General features: G+C 40.7%; 1 protein-coding gene across 2 annotated transcripts in view; it reads right to left on the bottom strand.

Annotated features, from left to right (window-relative positions):
* Positions 1-14,487, bottom strand: part of LOC140246173 (plasma membrane calcium-transporting ATPase 4-like) — a 219,408-nt gene that overhangs the window by 151,696 nt on the left and 53,225 nt on the right. The window lies entirely within an intron of this gene.

Below are 14,487 nucleotides of genomic sequence, written 5' to 3'. Positions count from 1 at the left end.
AGTGAATCCATCTCGCCACCCCCTACAATTAAGCAGCTGAGACTACAGAGAAACGATGGCAGATAAGGACACATACAGACATAAAAATGGAAAATTGTTGCTTTACTATACTCTTGCCTGATTACTGAACGAAAGCAAAGTTTGGCCTCTGGTGAAGGTAGGAGAGAAATGTTTAGCTTGCAATCCCTGGAAATTTACCTTTGCCTCCTTGCACATCTCCCAACCTGCAACATTGCGCATTTGCATTTTTCATGTCACGCCGCTGCACAATAAATCAATCTATGCCATCGCTTTCGCGGTGCTTGGGGAATTCAGCGAGAGGTCAAGTTCATCTACGAGAAACACGAAGCACATAGTGCCTCCACATCAAGCAATCAACTTTAATGCTAGTCGACGTGGTTGCTGCTCGCCATGCAACATGCTAACTGTATACGGCCCAGATCTAGAGATGGTTATCTGCATGAAGAGTGGCCGCCACCGAGCAAATTCATCCATGTCCACATATGCTGAAAATCGATACAAACGCATTCCGAAATGACGACGACAAGCAGATCTTAAATCTCCACCTTTCTTTTGCCGGGGTGTGCCATGTTCTGTCGAGGTTGCTAAAGAGCAGAATGGGAATTTATTTATTGATTTGCAAAGTCTCTGTTTGGTATTAATTCAAGCTATAGCATCTTCCGTACAGCTACTTATTTTTTAGGGGATGGAGAGGGGAAGGACAAAAGGGTCGTTACCCGTTATTTTGTAGACATGACAATGTATTCCTCACTTGTTACCGACTGGTTTCAGCACATTCTTCCCCCTCATTCAAGATTCATGACAATGAACTGCTGGAAAAGATTACAGAAGGTGGTTCATGTAAGAGAAAAGAAATTTACAGCAGAAAGCAGAATGGACTGAAGGGTAACCTGGTGGGATGGAAAATTACCTAACAGCCACTTCACATGTGCCAGGAATACGAGGCAAAACAAAAGGACAAGAGCAGCATACAAAATAGAGACACACTCTAAAGAGAATGCTGAGAAGAGACCCAGAGATGAAAAGAAGGCAAAAAGAGCAGGAAAAGAAGGGCAAGTACACATTGACGTCTGGCAAGAAATCTGATCATCTTCGTCAAATGATATTGCCTTCTGTCTCCTGTGGGTTATCGCGATTAACCGTGCCATGCGGCTAACACGAAGCATGCATGCACACATACAGTACAGTATGCGTGGGCTCTGCTCCCCCCCCCCCCCAAAAAAAAATGATGCTTTGCGAACTATGGCTTCTGAATGCAGCACCATCCACACAGGCAATGTACAAACACACTGAAAAATACAACGACCCTTGCATATGCCTGGAAATAATATGACCACTTATACTAGTATTACTCTAGCTTGCGATTCTTGATGCGTCATTGAAATTGGGGTGGAATTGGGAGTGACGGTCTCATTGTCTCATAAAACAACAGTTTAGCAACCAGCATGGTATTAAACAAGAAATGTCAAGTCCTTAACATACTCTTGAATAGGATGATATGGCACCTACATGTACCTTTTTATATTCTCTGAACAGTTTGATAAGGATACATTTAAATATTGCCTGAATTGCGGTAATCATTTTCATCTGAGCAAGCAATTTAACTTTTTCAAATAAATGTTATTGTGGGTGTTAGTACAATTTGTACTTTCATAGCTCTGTATGTATACAGCAGAGAAAACAATGAAATTTGAATGCTCGTGCACCGACACACAAGCCTATGCAATAATGTTCTAGGAAAATAAACCCTTGCTAGATCACAAATGATATAATGATAGTTAAATGATACTGTATTTCGTGAGAAATAACTGATGAAATAAGCAACCATCGAGAATAAGAACACTTGGTATGGATATAAGCACGCCTCGGGGAGGAGTTGCGCAGATGAAATTTGATGTCCCAGTGAGTTTAAAGGGCTATTAAGGGACTCGTAAGCGTTCTAAAATTGCTTTTCAAACCTCAAGTTTAGAACATTCTGCAAACATTCTGCAAACATTCTTCGTGACTACAAAAGTCATGATCTGTTATGCCATAGGGGTCACTCAAAGTACTTTGAAAGTAAGACATAGAGCCTACCTTCAACTTGAATTGTCTGCGGTAGTCATTTTGCGGCACATCACCACTGAGCCCACGGCTAAGTGATATGTGCAGAATACAGCTTCAGTATCTTTGCTCCTTGTGCCCACGCAGTGCATGTATACCCAAAGGAGAGTACCCAACTACAGTACTATCGAAAAACACGAGAAGCTCAGGGCTTCCCACTGGATGCAAAGTATACTATTGATTGTGACTGGCATAATTTTGCATCACACAGCAGTGTTTTCTCATGATGAGTACATCCAATAATATTCTGCCTACAAGGGGACATTACAAATGATTTGTTTATGAAAATGATGTTTTACTCCCATAACTTGACTCATATTTGACTACATTAACTGATATCATCACTAGGTATATAAAACTGACCAATATTTCAGGCCATGAGTGCCAGTCAAAAAACATGTTTTCTCAGACAAGTCAGATTCCAAATAAAACTAAAAGAGGGTATGTGCAACCTTTAAATTCTGTAATAACCTGTGTTTCATGCTTCAAGGGAACTCAAAATAATGCTCACCTCAAGAACAACATTCCCAACATAAACAGAGACTATGCAAACACATGCAGCACAACGTCAATAGCTCTGTAGCTCTGGGAAGATTGCATGTTGCCTTCAGACACACAGACTTGTGCATGTGGGGATGACATGAAGCACATGTTCTGATAAGCTGATTATGAAACCCTCAATGAGCACGCTTTTAGTTATATGGCTATGAATTATGAAGACTTGGCTTAAAGGGATGGTATAGTATTGGTTGAGGTGCGGATTCAGCCTTTAACTTTTTGGAAGATACTTATAGAAGCCACTCACAATGTTAAGGGGCATGCAATTCTAAGAGGAATTCAAAGTTTCTTTGATGAAAATCAGTTTTGAAGTGGCTGAGATATCAAAAAAAAAAAAAAAGGAGTAAAACAAAGCTATCCTAATAAAAGGTGGGTCCCACCTTTTATTTTTGTTTTGGATATCTAAGCCATTTCAAAACCAATTTTCATCATATTGGCGATGAATTTCCCTCATAATCACATGCTCTTTTATATTTCAGAAGAGGTTTCTCATTATCTTACAAAAAAGTTGGAAACCTGAAACCCCTTCTCAACCAAAACTACACCATCCCTTTAATAACACAGTGCACATACACTGCTGTGAAATACATAGTTCGTGTACATATTGGGATAAGCCTGCACTAAGTTCTGAGATTGAGCAAAACAGTCTACTATCCACAAAACCTGTGTCTCAATAAATATGAGAGGTTCTTGCTCTGTCGCTACGGGATACTGACTATATACTGCAGTTGTTTCATTGTGGATCTCATTTTTAAATGTGTAATACACATAATTGTATCTTTTTCTGATTCATTATTAATGGTATTTGAGGAATCTGAAAGCAAATTGAATTTAAGTAAATATATTGTACATAAAGCACTACTACAAATCATTTCTACATTGTACAACCTTTTAATCGATAAATATAGTGGCAATGTGCTTTACTATTATTTAAAGGGGAAAGTAAAATAGATGAGTTCTTGGTTGCTATTAAAAGTATAGGGCCCTGACCCATGATTGTAGATGCCTTTTTTTTTCTTTTTTCTTTTTACAGAAGAGACATAAGAATTGATAAGCTTTGGATATCAATGCAAAAATGTTATTCTATTCTTCTGTACCATTCACACTTCGAAAAAAAAAAAATCATTCTGTTACAAACTACAGAGTCATTTTGTATTGCTAAACTGCGCTTGCCTAAACAATGACCTGAGCATGACACAAGACTTTTCGGTTTTTGCATCACATTTCAAATATGAATTTTTGAATGTTGTATGAACAGGCCTTAGAGATTCATATGTGCGGGACCCACTGTGCATTCCAATGTGGATTGAGTGAATGCAACAATATTAGTAGAACACATCAGTGAAATTTGGGGAAAATCAGACAATCTGTTCAAAAGTTATGAATTTTTAAAGTATCTGCGCAGTCACTGCTGGACGAGAAGACTACTACATTGCATGATGTCACATGCGTACAACGATATAAGGAAAATAAAAAGAGAATTTCACAAAACTTTATTTTTAGAATAAAGTACACATTTCTTTGACTTGTTACTGACATATATGTGAAGGGTAATATTATTCCCACTGCCTTCTGTAAGAGAGAAGACGAGTATTCTTTTGTTATGCGAGAAAAGTGAAAATATGTTGATTTTTCTTTATTCTTTCTTTGAGTCGTTGTACTCATGTGACATCACAAGCTATAGTAGTCTTCTCGTCCAGCCGTGACTGAGCAGAAACTTCAAGAATTCATAACTTTTGAACGGATTGTCCGATTTTCCTCAAACTTTCACCGATGTGTTCTACTATTGCTGGATTCACTCAACCCACATGTCTAAGAAGGTGAACTTGTCCTTTAATAGCATTTTATAGTCCATCCACTTACTATGTCTGCCTTGTCATACCCTCTCTGGGGTGGATCATCTTACCTTTGGCTACAATGATGATTTAAAGGGAAACCCAACTCCGAGCTCAAGTTGACCTCAGTATCAAGACTTTAAGTTAAACGCAAAGGATGGTGAAGTTTCGCCATAATTGGCAGGAAAACAAAATGGTCATGGATATTTAGTGTCACATGTTTTGCATATGTACCTACAACTCTTCACTTAATGTTCGTTTGTTGTGATTTCAAACAGAGAAAAATACATCTTTCATGTCACATTATTCAAGATTTCTTCTGAGACCAAACCTACGGTGTGCTTGAATGGAATGCAAAAGTAGTTGCAGTTGTTACAGTCACAAAACAATTGAGGCCATTGCAAAATAAACACAATATAATCTAATGTTAATTGCTGTTAAGCGGAGTTTCACTTTCAGAATATAAGTGCCATTGAATAATGTGACCTTTGACCTCAGGAATTGTAATGGCACTTGTAGTCTGGAGTACATGCAAAACAACCAAAGTTTCACACCTAGAGAATTGATTGTTCCTCTTTGCAACAGCTACTGATTGACTGCACACAGTATCAGTCTGTATTACTTCTTTTAAGTTTCACATCCTTGTTTTGTGCTGAGGGGTCAGACCTTTGTCTCCTTGGGCACAGAGCTGATCCTCATCTCACTGTTGGACATCAAGCGACGTGTAAACACAACCTAAAATATCTCACAGTTGAACATCAAGCGACGTGTAAACACAACCTAAAATACCCACACCTTCCCACACACGAAGTCCCCATTAGATTTCAGCTCCAGCCTTATTCTCTTCTTTTTCTGTCCGTCTTTCTCTTTTCTTTTCTTTTTTTTTTTTTGGGGGGGGGGGGCAATGACCTCACTTTCACAAGCGATAATCACATTTCTTTACCTCAGTGCTCATACATAACCATAACTGTCACCTAATAAGGGTGATAACAAAAGTTTGTATGAGTGCTATTTTCAATCGAGAAAGGACATGCTTGCATGGAGCAAAGACATAATGATTGCTCTGCCAGCAGAGTCATGCAGGTTATCTCATTTTGTGTCCAAGCCTTCAAATTTGTATGCATACATGACCCAAAGTCATCAATGACTATTCTACCTCTTGCTGATAGTTCCTTTCATTTCAAATGTGTCCAACTTGTCAACACATATATGCAGTCTAATCAATCAACATGTACAAATGGAATTAAATGAAGTTCAAGAAAAGCAGATATCCATTACAATGTGTTGGGGCAAGAGAAAATATCACGTTCATTCACAGAACTGATTTCATTATCTTTATCATCTTTTCCCCTCCATCCCCATCGCTTCCACTCTTTCCTTCTCTGTTTCTATCTTTTTAGAATCTCTAACTTTACGGTCACAAGCCTATGACTCAATCTGAAATTAATGTGTCAAGCTCGATTTCACAGACTGAAAATTCACACAGTCACACTTCTTATTCCCTTGCCTTGAACAATATCTGCTGTTATAGTTTTTCGTGAATGACAGCTTTTGAATATGAAGAGAGCACAATTTCAGGACTGTATATACCAAAAAACAGAAATCTTGCCTCAAATCTCCTCATGGCATTGGAAAAATGCAACACAGACGTGATATACTGCGCCTGCAGTGCTGTAAGTGTTCTGACCTCACAAAATCTGAGTTTCGTCACAGCATGAGGGAAGTTCCCCAGGCCGTGGGCTGGGTAAATTCGCAGGCATTAGATACCGATTATGTTCGGAGGCAAGCCTGTGTATTTTTAGGCCGCAGCGTCTGCCAGTGACATCCATCCAACCTTCAGACTCTTTTTATTCATTGATGAAACGTGGGATGGTGCAATGCGAATGGTTACGGGGCAAACGCATCACCTAACAATGCGCCTGGGTCAACCCGTGACATTCAAACTCTTTATACTTTCTACAACTTTCACATCCATTCCCCCCCCCCCCCACGTTGCCTCGTCTCAGATGTGCGCTCGCCAATTTCGTACGCGGCACTTTTGACACGCCACCTGCGCAGTTGACGTAGATGGCTCCCTAAATATAGCTGCCCTGCTCGTCTCGGCCTGCACGAGTAGGAGAGATTTGGAGCAGAGGTTGGGGGGGGGGGGGGCTGGGCTATGATTCACTGGGTGTCAAGGGCCTCCCTCATATATAGACCATGAGGAACTTCCAAGCCCCTCTTTTGTGGCCAACAAGGAGGGACTGTTCTCCCACTTCTCTTGTTGTTGGCCATCAAGCAACCCCTCAAAAAGGGGTTCTCAATGTCAATACTTCTCATTGCTGAGACTTCATTTAATATATTAATGCAGGTCAGTGCTGCTAGGGTGTTAGCTCAGGCAAGCTGTGAGCACACTCACAAGACTAGGGGCTGCACATGAAGACTAAGGGGGATTTCGGACTGCCACCAAGATTTTGGCTCTTCTGTTTAATCGCCATGGAAAGATGATCAGATTTCACCAGATTTCACAGTGTCAGCGCCTACTTCATTAGAAAATGGATTTTGATTTTTAGTCTAGATACTTTTACCCTGAAAGAAGAAGAAAATAACAGGTGCCTTAACACATCTACGGGGGGGGGGGGGGGGGGGGGGGGGGGGCGGATCCAGGAATTCTGTAAAGGGGGGGGGGCGCAACTACTTTCTGGTGCCACTTCTGGGTTTCATTTCATTTTTTTTCTTTTTATTTCTTTATTTATTTCTGCTGCACAGTAACTCTGAATAACTGGAACCTGACGTGCACGAGTCAACACAGAAAGTGTGACCCCGCTTGACATCTACGTATTGCATATGGGTGCGCAAGAATACCTCTTTCATTTGCATGTTGCGTATGGGTAGCATAAGGACCCAACTGCGAACAGCATGTTCACAGTTATAATATGTAGCAGGGAGAATTAGGCAGAAAGACCTTTCCAGCAGAAATACTATCCTATGATTTGAGAAAATACAAGGAATAGTGAGGCCAAGAAGAGAGACTGAAAGCAAGCTGCAGGAAAACAGGAAGAACCAGAAAATAGCGATAGAAAGAAAGATAATTATAACAAGTCCAATATAATCAAATTAGAGGACGTATGTTCTTATTTAAAGAGCAAACCCCCCCCCCCCCCCAAACACGTGAACAGCTGTGCTTTTTCTAAATGTACCATTGCACCCCCTGAACTTTTCTCGGCTCTGATCTACTTTATTTTGACAGGCAATTTCCATTTCAGGGATGAACAATGTGCGCAGGCGGTTGTGTGTTGGGGGGGGGGGGGGGCGGCAGAAAAGCCACCGAGAATGGAAAAACAAGCTCGGCTACATTGAGACCCGAATTGGTGAATGTATGGGGGCTTGCCAAATGTTACGTATTCAGCTGAATCACCGGGATTCTATAATTACTGAACATCCTTCTTCTTTCCTCCTATTCTTCATCTAAAGATCAACAGAACAGCACACCTTTCACTGACCTTACGTTTCAAGAATTTGCCGCGAGATCGACGGAACTGGCGAGGCATTAAGGATAAATCCACGATCTTGGGCTGACTGGGATTAAGATTAAAGGGTTCAAGACTTTGCAGAGAAGCCAGGCATGGCGCACCAGCACTAAAACAGACTCATCATCTTCACGAAAGATATCACCTCTGATTCCATAGCAAACAATCACATCAGGTCACTGTATCTGTTGATTGTGGATGCATCACGTGTAGACAGGTGGCAGCTGGTTACTTTTGCCTTTCATTGTGCTAAATGTGATGAGGCAACCTTCTACCCTGAAACTCATACACACAAGGGGAATAGACTCTGACGTACATGTATCACATCAACAATCAAACTCATTTTTAATCATGCATTTAAAATCATTTCTAGAACATACTATATAGAAGTGTACTAAGCACATACAGTGTAGAGTCCTTATAATGAACCTCCTGCCCAATTACAGAATGCAAACTATATTTCATTCAACAGCTGTATTAATGGCCTCTCAATAAAGCATGTAACCCTTAATAGCCTAGATGTGCAAGAGAATATTTACACACAAACTGTGTTGAGTGATTACAAAGTCATGCCATATAAGCTCCACCTTGCACTCTTTTAAAGTAAACCCTCTAAAGCCTGCAAACAAGCATCTAAAATCATGCAAAAATCAATTGGTAAACGGCTCTAAACAACATTTGGTTGAACATGATTTTAGATATATAACAGAAACCCAATTCTAGGGTGCTTTCATAATTACTTGACAATTAGTCCAATTTCACAAATGATTTTGAGAGTTATGGAGTTTGTGTTTTTGCTCTGAATAGCTCTAGAGGTGCAGCTTATCTTCATCACAGCCCCAATCTGAAGATGCAATCTCGGAAGTCACTTTTGGAGTGACTCTACAGCAAGTTCCCTCATTCTCATTAACTGCAAATTCTCATCCTCTCTAATTTCCATCATCCTTTCACAGTTTCGACCATACATCACCATCTTTAAAGAAATAGGTCTTCGCCCGAAATGATCATTCCCCTAACACTGCAATGAATGTGTCAACCATCAAACTCATCAAACCCTCTCCACCCCTACCCCCACCCCACCCCCTCCCTTCCTTTGAGTCTCCCCTATCCATCCTCCTAGTTATCTGTTGTCGAAAGATGCGGTCCATGTCCTGGTGAGTGATCACCCCCCAGTCCGGCATCGAAAATCATCGCATTGTCTTTTCACCCCGGCCCATCTCTCACCCTGTCACTTGCAGAACTTAAAAGTTGCTTGCTGATTCGGGGGGGGGGGGGGGGGGGGGGGGGGTTTGATAGAGAGAATGAATGGGGTGGGGATGAAGGGTGGACAGGGGAAAGAGAGAGAAGATGAGGTGCCAGACAGATTTGAAGCCCCCCAAACCCTCCCGTACAGCCTCCCGGCCAGTTTCTGCGTTACCCACGCCGCGTCCGGCTCCGACGCATGCATTAACAATGAGATTGACAGATCGGTGATCATTACATCATGGGACTCGAGGACCCTCCGATGGGCATTCGTAATGACGAGAAATAATTGGAAATTTGGAAACAAACCCACATCACAAATCTGGGGCGGACAGCATATATAAAAAAGCCAATGAGCCGTGAATTTCTCACCCAGACAGAATCCCTGGGCAATGTTTTTTCTGTGTTTTAAACCAGATCACATGGAAATGAATGCTTGCGGGATGCAAAACTAATGATAAAAAGTATTTGTTTGACCAACAGCAACTACTACAACAACAAAAGAATATGAGAGATTGCAGTGATTAGAATCTCCATAGCATTAGAATACTGCTACTTGCATAGAGAGGAGTCTACAAGCTTACTTCTTCATCCCAGACGAAGACTGACAATGCCTTTAAAAAAAAAGTATTCAGTGTGTAAGGCTGTATTTATCACAGTTGGGACAGATAATCCGCGGCTGATGACATTAAGTGAATGAATAATGACAACAGTATTGGCTACAAAGCACTACATTTGATGGGCTATGCAGTCCTGGGCCCTGTTTTATAGAGAGTTATAATTGATTATATAGTTGATTTCTAGCATAAGTCTACAGCAGCCTGTGTGGTAAGGGAATTTACAATCAATTCTATCTTTCGATAATATGGGGCCCAGGTTTATTTGTGAAATGGTATGATAAAAATATCAATGTTCATTCATTGTCAAAGACAATTTGGCCAAAATTTGACTTAAACTTCATTTCAACTCATCTATCAAATGATAGAACAAGGCATAGCCCAATGCTATCATTTCATGAATAAGTGGTGTCATTGAAATTCAATATCTATGCCTAAATTCTATATTGCAAGTAACCTGAATCACAGTAAGTGGTATCTAAACATTTTTATCAAATGATTTCATTTGTGAATGCTTTTCTTTCTTACTTCTTATTCACAGTGATATTTGAAGCACTTTATCATACCTTATTACCCGCCAACTTTCACAATTTAAAAGGTTTATATAATTTTACTGTTTCATTGAACGACTACATTTTTAATAATTTCCTTATTTTAGGGAGCATAAAATTTGACTGTAGGGCCACCAAAAAAAAAAAAAACAAAACATGTAAGTGTCAAGCATATATTTGAAGTACCAGTATATTTTTTTTTCCTCTATAGCCATTTTTGTATATTTTTGAAGTTAAACAAATCAATCTAAATGTAGCAAATCTCTCTCTTGCCTAGCTTTTTTTTTTGTTTTTGTTTTTTTGCAAGTCCAATTATGTTGTATACAATACATGTTACATGGTATTCTCTATTCTTATTAACCCCTTCAAAGCCTCAGGCAAAACTACTTGGTTCTAACAATGACATTTCAAGAGAGTGTTCAGACCTGGTAGGGTTAAAGACAGTTCACATTAAGAGCCATCAAATCTATAATCTGTTGTACTCAATAACACATTTCATCAATACCCTTGTTTGTGACAGCTGTGTTGGTTCTGTGTGGTAAAGCCATCATTGCGGGCACAATAAATCCATTTATCTCAATCTTTCTCTTCAAATTCTCCTCCTGCACATGGAATGTGATGTGCACTAATAGCTTTTCCTTCATCCATGTGCAACAAATCGATTCTCATCGCAATGAGTCACTGTCTCTTTAATCACATTTGGCAAGCCATATAGGCACATACAATATAAAGCCTTGGCCCCCAAGTCGTAACAGATGTGAATATACACTACTGTAAACGTGGGTATATTCACGTGAGTAATTTTTCACGCTCAGCTGGGTGAAGATGAATTTCATGTGTTTTTAACCCCCTGGAATCCAGACATTAATTAGTTCAAAACACATTAAACAAACAAAAAATATTCCTGTGCTTTTATTTTATACTAGTTATATTATTATACTAGTATCTGGTGACATGAAATGCACGAAAATTTTAACTTTAACAGTATGTGCATTGGATGAGTTCACTTTTTGATGGACAGGTATTTTCAAATAGCCACTTAGATATTTTATCCCAGGTAAAAAAGGATAGTGACATGAGTACTTCATACTGCAGAGCTTTGACAATCACACTAGCAAATGTACCCCACAGTGGAAGTTCATTCTTTTTTTTTTAAAGGGAAGATAAACCCCAAGAACAATGTGGATTGAGTGAAAGCAGCAACATTAGTAGAACACATCAGTGAAAGTTTGGAGAAAATCGGACAATCGATGCAAAAGTTATGAATTTTTAAAGTTTTGGTGTTGGAACCGCTGGATGAGGAGACTACTAGAGGTTATGACGTATGAGTGGACTACAATATCAAGAAAATATAAAGAAAATACTACAAAAATCCATTTTTCATGAAAATTACAAATTCCATCAACTTGATATTGACATATGTTAAGGGTAGCAATTATTCCCCCTGCTTTCTGAAAGCGGTTGGTCCACTGCTCTTTCATAATTCTAGAAAAGTGAATTTTTGTGGAATATCCTTTAGATTTTCTTTGTATTGTTGTCCACTCATACGTCATATCCTCTAGTAGTCTCCTCATCCAGCGGTTCCAACACCAAAATTTTAAAAATTCATAACTTTTGCATCGATTGTCCGATTTTTCTCAAACTTTCACTGATGTGTTCTACTAATGTTGCTGCTTTCACTCAATCCACATTGTTCTTGGGGTTTATCTTCCCTTTAACTGAAACACAGGGACATCAGCTTTAAAAAGGGGAATGGAAGTGCAGATATGCAAAAAGATGAAAATGTACAAAAATAATCTAGGGATGGGGAGGGTTAGGGCTACCTGAGAATTTGATGGGGGGGGGGGGGGGGTAGTGGCCATCCTGGCTCGACCACTTCAAGGAGAGCATGCATGGAGGGGAGGAATGCCTTTTTTGGTGCAAATGCAAATGCACGTAAGACGGCTGTCTTGATGGAATGGCATTTTTAGTACATGACGACGACGTGGATGTAGGGATGAAAGGTCGAGAAAAAGATAATCTCTATCCTCCTCTCCCCCCTCTCTCGTCCAAGCTGTGGAAGCAGTGGACCCTGACATCGAGATGAATTCAGCTGTTTCCAAATTGCATCAGACGTACATCAGCATATGTGGGGAAGGACGGCTCCCCGAGCATGGCGGCGTTGTCGTCGGGGTCTCCCGGCCGGTCTCGCCCTTCTTCCCAGGGATGCCTCCTCGGTTATGGTATTGATTTCTCGGTCTACCGGTCTCGTAGAAGAAGTAACAACTTGTTTGTCCCCCTGCCTCGCTTAATTTGGTATTCACGTCCCTCTTTCCCCACGGCAAAGTGTGCCATCGAAAACTTACTGCTACGTTGATCTTTGCAGCGCTGCTATATTGCAGTGGGACCCTGAGTTTCTCATCATTCGGCAGCTAACTTCTCTTCTTTTTTTAACGAAGATTTATCATCTTGGACGGACATTCCGTTTTGGCTAAAAGCAGACAAAAATCAAAGCAACATCTTATGCCCCAGTCACGTATAAACACGGATGCTCAAGGATCTACACGGTGATCCGGGGACGTCCGGGGATATCCGGGGAGATCCGGGATTTTGGTATGACTGTACACACGGTATCAACACGGCAGCTACACGGATAAGGCCGGAAGAGCGCGGCGTCTACACGGACAAACACGGCATCTACACGGATCAACACGGCAGCTACACGGCAGCCACACGGACCACCCCGGATTGCTCTGCCAACACGGCAATCCCCGGATGACGCCGGATGTTTTTGACCTCCAAAAATTGCCGTGTTGGCCTCCCGGCGTCAACACGGATCTCTCCCCGGATCAGATCCGGGGTGGTCCGGGGTGATCCGGGATGTCTATGTGACTGGGGCATTAGCAAGCAGTTACTCTTTCTTAAAGGGGGACACCATCTCCGAGAGACATTCTATTTTGGAGGAAGGTCGTGACACAGAAGCAACATCTCCTGTTAAAGCAAAATTAACAAATCCACAGAGTATGAGTGAGAGTAGGCCGGGCTGCCTGTCTGATGCTATGTTACCCAACATAGATTGGGGGGGGGGGGGCGGTCTCAAAATGACCATCCTGATCACCAGATCCTTGATGTCACTGCCATAGAATTCTCCTTATGATTTAATGCAAAGAAATCAACAAGGTGGATGTACAAATATTTTTCAGATGATTTAAACAGGAGTATGAGGGAGAAAGCAAGCACAAAAAGTTATAAAGCAATGACACTTCATGACTGACAGAAGACTATGAATGTTAGACAGACAATATCAGTTACATGACCCAGTCATCGATTAGTCATCGATTGTTATGCAAAGTTTCAAGTATCTGTTGCTTTTGTGCATTCATCAAGCACTGAGATGTCGTTACTTTAAGATCTGCAAGCACTCACTCATCTCCCATATCTCTGTCTATTTGAAATATTTGATTTTTCCTCTTTGGACAATAGCTTGTCAACAATTACAACCACATGTTTACGTTAATACGATTATACTTAAAGGATGAAGGTCAGAGTACATGAGATTTAGTGCTTTTGTTGAGAGCAACTATCGCAATGCCAACTGAGGCACTGCACATAAATCTGACAGATCCAATGGGCAGCTCTGTCGTCAAACAGCAACACTACAGCCCTCTCAACAAAGAAGCATTGTAGTTCTTCTTATTCGTGTGGAGGAATTAAATTTGGTATACACCTAAACATCCAAATGCAATGCCTGAACAGAAATTTCTGTTTCAGGCTTGCTGAATCTTTCACCATCTGATCTTCTGCCAATATAAGGCATTATGCAATAAAATTCAGAGGTTCCAATTTAATGATGATAGGATGGCAATTTTTGCACTGACATTCCCATGGCAGGAGTTGAGGGGTTAAACTAAACCACTCCCTCATGTTCTTACCAATTGAGGCATTCATGGGCTTATAATATCTAACTGCATTGCAAGCACTAATGGCATGTTTACAATCAGATGCTCTGCAGCAATTCAAATCAACTGTGTTGGCACACACAATAAAAGATGAAGCAAAGAAGGACAGATAG

Source organism: Diadema setosum, chromosome 2 (genome assembly GCF_964275005.1).
Source record: "Diadema setosum chromosome 2, eeDiaSeto1, whole genome shotgun sequence".
NCBI lineage: Eukaryota > Metazoa > Echinodermata > Echinoidea > Diadematoida > Diadematidae > Diadema > Diadema setosum.
This window is presented reverse-complemented; position numbering and strand designations above follow the sequence as displayed.